The sequence below is a fragment of the Rattus norvegicus genome, chromosome 20 (assembly GCF_036323735.1).
Source record: "Rattus norvegicus strain BN/NHsdMcwi chromosome 20, GRCr8, whole genome shotgun sequence".
Classification (NCBI taxonomy): Eukaryota; Metazoa; Chordata; class Mammalia; order Rodentia; family Muridae; genus Rattus; species Rattus norvegicus.
The window spans coordinates 15979186-15986218 of record NC_086038.1 but is presented as its reverse complement, the minus strand read 5'-3'; positions in this window follow the sequence as shown (position 1 = coordinate 15986218).

The window sequence follows — 7033 nt, the reverse complement described above, 5'->3', positions numbered from 1 at the left end:
AAGTTTGCCTAATGTAATTGGTTGTAGTTGTGACAAGAAAGGAGCATAGACGACTCTCTCAGTACTTTTCCCAGTACTTCCTTCCTGAATTAGCTTGCATTTGGCCTCTTTTCAATGATTTGAAATCTAAGATATCCTAGGCTTGTGCTCTATCTCTGTAGGAGCAGCGGCAGCAACAACAGAAAAACAGCTTTCTTTTTTTAAATATGTATTTATTTACTATATGTAAGCATACTGTATCTGTCTTCAGTCACACCGGAAGAGGGCATCAGATCTCTTTACACATGGTTGCGAGCCACCATGCGGTTGCTGGGATTTGAACTCAGGACCTGTGGAAGAGCAGTCAGTGCTCTTAACCCCTGAGCCATCTCTTTCCTTTTCATTTTAATACAGGGTCTCATTAAGTTGGGAAGATTGGCCTTGGACTCATGATCCTCCTGTCTCAGTTTCCCATGTGCCAGGTCCCATTAGTCCACACTATCAGGCTTAGGCTGATACACACACACATGCGTGGGAGCGTACACACACACACACACACATACACACACACACACACACACACACACACACACACACACACACACACAGAACCACAAACACAGCAATCGTTTTTTCATTCTAAATCACATGTCAGTAACCAGATGGCTGTTCGTGGTTTTCATTGTCTAAATTGTATATTATTTTATTGATTTGCTAATGTAACCATAAACTTCCATATTATAAAATGGACAAAAAAACCCGTTAACAGCAATCATCAGACCCATAAAAATTAACAAGGAAACATAGAGAATGTGATTTCCAAATTATTCAAGATGCTCTCCTCCGCATACATATTTTGAAAGCTGCCTATGTGTTTGCAGATAGATCTGGCATCAGATGAAATCAATCCATCTGAGCAGAAAAAAAAAAAAAAAACAAAGTAATTTCTCTGGCCACAGGTCATGTGGTACTGGGATGTGTGCTGAAAATATCTCTGAAGACACATTTGTGCTCACTGGCTTTGAGCCAAAAGAGGAGCTCGCGTGCACTGGGACTTGAGAAAGGCACTGACTGAGAAATAGTTGCTCAGGATTAAGGTTGAGGTTTTGTATGGGTGTGGACATCCCCCTCTGGAACAAAGACTTGAAAGCCTAGATCAAGGGGGAAAAAAACACACATGGAAAAAAAGCAACAGAAGGTACTCAGGTTTCAATGGGGAATTATCTGTAGTGTGTGTGTGTGTGTGTGTGTGTGTGTGTGTGTGTGTGTGTGTGTGTTTGCTACAGACCAGTGGGGTCCATGGAAACCAGAATGTGGGAAAAGCTGAAGATACAGGGGGCTGTAAGTAGCCAGATATGGATGCTAGAATCCTGGATCTCTTAAATGACAACCCGTCTCTCTAGCTCTGTGGCTTGCTGCTTGTTTGTTTTAATTCTGTATATAAGGTGCATTTGTGGTTTCCTTATATCCTTTCTTGTGGACATAGAACCACATATTCAGAGGAGGAAAAATAATTTGTGACCTCTTTGAATTCCTTTTAAAGGGGGCTTTCACTGAAACCAGAGGGAAATGAAAAGGGGGACACTCTTGGGGACAAATGACAACAGATTTTATCTATCCCATTTCAAACCTGTTATTACCAAAACTCTCCACTTCTTTGCTGCGTGTGGAACACTGCTGTCCTTTATCTGTTATACACAAAAGATTCCACCAATGCCTGCCCTAGGTACATGATGATGCCATCCTGTCCCAGAGACAAACGGGCCACAGTTATCTTTGTCTTCCAAGGAAAAATGCTGTCCTTGTACTAACACACATTACCAGACCCTCAACCAAGCAAAAAAACAACTGATAGAAGACATGTTTTTATTTTTAAACTCTGTTTTGGAGAAGACAGCCCAAATGTCCCTCAGTCAACCGTGCCTACTCCTCTTCCCTTGGTTTCCCAGCCAATTAAAACTTTGGTCCAAGAGAGTCAGAGAGATCTTTCTCTATATGTCAGGTATCTGTAGTCACCGGGATAAATGTTCTATCACACCCAATATCCAGAGTGCAGAGACATGTGAAAATCGAGATGCAGAAGCCACACTTAGTATTTATGTTTAGGACTCTAGGATGCACAAGAGAGAAAAGAATAATTATAAAGGTGTCACCTCTTCACTATATACACAGGGAAGGCAGTTGCCACATTGGGGAATTTTTTCTTCCTCTTTCAGATTTAGCATGGAGGTCACAATGACCTTATACCTGGTATGTCCTCGGTAACAATACCTTTACACAAAATGGCAGAACAGTCTATTTTCATAATTTGAGCCAAACATTTCATGAAAATGATTACCTCTCATGTGCTCTATCAGATTTTAGACTTACAAAGATGGAGCTCACCATGTAAACTAGACTCGTTCTGTTATTATTTTGTACTCTTAGGCATCCTTTGGGAGACAGTGACTTCTTGTGGACTGAGGTTCTTCATGAGTGACTGACAGAAATGTTTGCTTATCCTGGAAGTGAATGTGAGGACACTCTGCATCATGACAACCTACCCAAAGCAGAGTCCACATAAGGCACCTACACAAAGGCAACTGTTGACTCTCTGTATATTTATCTCGCTGTCCACATGCTTCTGGAGGGTGCAGAAGTGTTCTGGGTGGCATCTCAATCTTCTCCATTCATCAGTCAGCGGTTCCCCTTCTCATTAGCTGGACATCTCCCCTCTGGTAGGATATCACAGAATCACAGCGGCTGTCACCATGGCATTCGGTGTTCCCTGCATGTTAGGTTAGAAGACAGATGGATTTTCTATCATAAAAAGATTGCTGCTTCTGCATGCTGATGAACAAAACACTACAGGAAGAGAAGTATGATTTTAAAATGAGAAAAATATGTTATTTATTCAGAAAGGGCACAAATGAGCTACTTGTAGAATCTCTATAGGATATATATTTTTTTTTTAAAAAAAGCACATATTTCCGTTTCCAACTAAGTGCCATTCTATCACTGTCCTCCCAGAATGAATCTCAAGAATGCCTTTTTTATTTTTTTATGACAGTTAATAATGGGGAAATTTTGATCTTACTTCTCTGGAGAGAAAGTGAGAAGTGACATGTTCAAAAATTTACATTGATCTCTCATCCAAATACAGTGTGACTGATAAAATTGATTTCCTCCTCTATAAATGCAGTGTTCAGTCAAATGAGATTTGTTGGCAAGTTAATGGTGACTTTCTTCAGCCTGACTGAATTATGCAAACATCAGTTCGTTATTAACAAACATCGTACGTATTCTTTGGAGCTCCTTTGGAGCCCAGTACTTTTGGTGCAGCTTAAATAGAACCTGGGTCTCCATTGTACAAACAAAGGAATTATTCTTTTAGACAGGAGTGGTAGTCTGGAGTTCACTACGTTAAAGTAGTACACATATATTTTAATACGTTAACCACTTTCCAGTTTAAATGAAATATATATGGCAATCTAGTGGCTGGTGTATTAGTTACTTCCCTGATGCTGTCATAAAGCACCAGGACAAAAAGAATGTCCAAAAGGAGGAGTTTATTTATCTCTTGGCTCTCAGTGGTAAGGATGGTATATGACAGGTGACTGGATCAGGAAATTGATTTATAACATTTCACAGGCACAATAGAAACAGAGAATGATAGGGAAATAGGCCAGGCTATAATCTCTCAAACTCCATCCCCAGGGGCATGCTTTCTATAGCAAGACTCCACCTCCTAAACGTTCAGTAACTTCACCATAAGAGACACTGTGCACCACGCGTTCAAATCCTTGCTGGCTTATGTGGTTAATGAGAGTGACCGTACATAGAATCACCATTTACACACGAGCTTGCATGGGTGCTTCTGAATCCTCACATCTGATGTTGACTTAGTAGTTGACATTGCTCAGCAAGGTTCTGTTGGTGGCCATACATATAATAAGAAGAAGATTATTAGATAGATCCTTGATAGAATCTGCTATTGGAGTAAAGTCCAGTCAAGTGGCTGGATATAAACAAGAAAGGTCATAGGGACAGGTGCTCTCCGAAAAGGGCAGGATCTAGGCAGGATTGTCTCTGGCCAAGATGAAAAGATGGAGTGCTCAGATTGTACCCACACGAGAAGTAGGACAAGCAATCTTCTTAACTATGAGTAACATGACTTCTGTGAAAAGGACACATGGGGGCTCCAGGTGACACTGTCCACACAGAGATACAAAGATAGAATTTCTGCCCTACAAACACCCAAAAGTATGCCACACCTCCTGTCAATGATACTGTATTTTAGGGAAAAGAAGGTTTTCTTTGTCCTCTTTCCTTCCTTTTAGATTGCTGTGGTTCTCCAGGCAAAGGAAATGCCTTTCTCCTGAGTTCAGGCAATTTATCAGCAGTGTCTTCTCAGTTGTACCCCATGATGTCCTCTTCAGAGTTTCCTCCACACCCCCTACCAGTCAAGTCTATTCTTCAGGTCGTAACTATTTTTTCTAAAACGTAAGTCTCATCTTGCCATTTTCCCAGGGCAAGGCATCACAACCTTGATTACCTACGAGTTTTGAGCTCGCTAACGTGAATTATTCCATGTAGCAATCCATCATACTGACTTCCCTAGATTTCCCATAATCCTTGGTGGCATTGTGTCCCTCAGTTGAGAATGCTAACTCTTTGGTACATTCTAGAAAGCTAGAGTTTCATTTAGTCTTTGCTTTACTTTCTTAGGCATCCTCCTCATGTGCAAGAAGTGCTGGGACAACAAAGAGATCCGCAACAAGATGTTCTAAACCTCTCTCCTTGTGGAGCTGAGTCATCAAATAGGCATTGATACCTCCATTTCCTAGGTCTTAACTATCTCACCTGTCTTCAAGATGTAGTGAATATACTGTTTCTTCTCCTATAAATTCCATGCTCCACAAACTTTTCAGAACTGTGTCTATGGTGTTAACATTGCCACTCTGTCCTGTGACTTCACCTGACACAGTGCTAGTTAGAAGGGAATTGCCTGTGTGGTATTTGAGGATACGTAGTGACAATCACCATCAGTAAAGATGTGTCTTCCTGTGCTGAGACAGAACTGAAACACATTTTGGAGAACTGGAGAAAAAAAAAGTGCAGAATGTACCCAGGATGAGGAAACCTGAGCAAGAAAACCTGTTATAGGAGGAAAAACAGAAATAAGGTCACAAAGAAGTAGCTAGAATCGGGTATTAATAAAACACAAATTAAATAACTGGAGCATAAATGCACTGAGACTCTAGTTGTCACGTGAACCTCCTCAAGGTGTGGAAATGGAGTGTTGCCGGGAGGAGGTAAAGGGTGATGGGAAGGCATGCTGTGTCATCAGAAACCAGAGAGCAGTGATGCTCATTCAGACCATACATTAAGGATAAGATATACTTCCATTGGGGAAACCAGTTTAATGGAGGAATATACAAGAAGAATCTATCAAAGGGGAGAGACCTTTTCATATCTAAATAAACTGTGGGTCAGCACCAATCAAGAGGACATGAGAGAGCACCCAGAATGGTTAGCAGTCTGTGACAGTTGGGTTCTAGACCGGCAGATAGTCAGAGTTAGCAACAGGGAGGCAAAAATCCATGAGCACATTGAAACTTGGTTTTCATGCCTGAGGAACTATTTGGGCATGTATAGACCAGAGCTATTTGGTTAGTATAGCAAAGTGGAAATTTCTGGTTTCTTTGGCAACTCAGTTGTGTCATGTAATGGTTTTTTTTTTTTTTTTCTGGAAACTGTCTTATGAGAGGATGTTTTGCTGAAAACAGACATGTGGTGTTTTTCTGGAAGCAGTCTGGAGAAGGACATGTGATGTTTTGCTTGAGTGGCCACTTGAGAGAACTGGTGATATTTGGAAAGGATATAAAGATAACCCAGCTAACAGTGGATGATGCTATGTGGTGTTGGTTCGCTTTGCCACTCTTTGCTGGTTATCACTAGTCATGACTTCACAGAGAGAAACACCCCAAAATTCTTCTGGTAATGTTCTGGCTTCTTGCCATTTTCATGGACTCAAGCTGATTGGTGGAGCCTAGCAGTTTCTTCTGGATCAAATTGCTGTTGCTGATCCATGAATAGTGTTTGCGAGTGGATTGAGCTGCTGTTCTTGATTCATGGGAACTGAACTGCTGATATCCTGACTATGAAGACTGGATTTGCCCCCAAAGAACTATTTCTAAAGAGGTCTACATCCTCCTTTGCATTATCAACCTTTCCTTTCCACTGCCTCTGGTGGGTGGCGGGCTAGAGGAGACGTTAAAGCATTACGATATCTGGCAGAAGGAAAGAGTGGTAAGAAATGGAAGATAAGGAAGGATGGTCCAAGGGAGATGCACAATTCAAGGTCATGGACTGAGGCGGGGGGTGGGGGGAGCAGCTGGGGCAAATAAGTTGGATAATTGGTGGATCTGGGCTTCTGAGAGAAAAACAAAGACCAGGGGAGAGATACAAGCCTCTATAGGCAGCCAAAGGCATTCTAGAACCAAGGGAAAACACATCTGAAAGAGGAGAAATGAATTCAGACAGTAAGCAGTGATGGGGTTAAAGGCAAACATCCCTGAGATATCAGAAGAGAAAGCGAAAAAAGAAGAGCTCTACCTAATTGTAATGACGATTAAAGGGTAGTAGGCATAGTCGGAAGATGTGAGGCTCTTACTTTTCGGAATCTCCAAAAGATGTTAAAAGAACAGATCATGGACTCACACTCAAAAAATAAACCACACATGTCCACATACACGATCAGCCATCCTGAGATGTTACACGGGATTTCAAAAGTACTCTCAAACTCTTCCACTCCTGTATAGGGCAACGTGACATTGTTGCGGTTCACTGTGTGACTGTAGCACAGTCCCTGAAGCTGCGTAACTTGAAATATGGGCTCACCATTCTTATGTTTGGAGGGCACACACACCCATGCTCCTGTGTGTGTGCTCCACAGAGATACAACTCCGTTGAGAAACGAAGCCTGCCTCATGCTGGGCATCCTCCCCAACTTCTGAAGCAGAGGTCCTGTGGCCCAAATGCCTTACACCAAATAGTTTCTTTTGATGTTTCT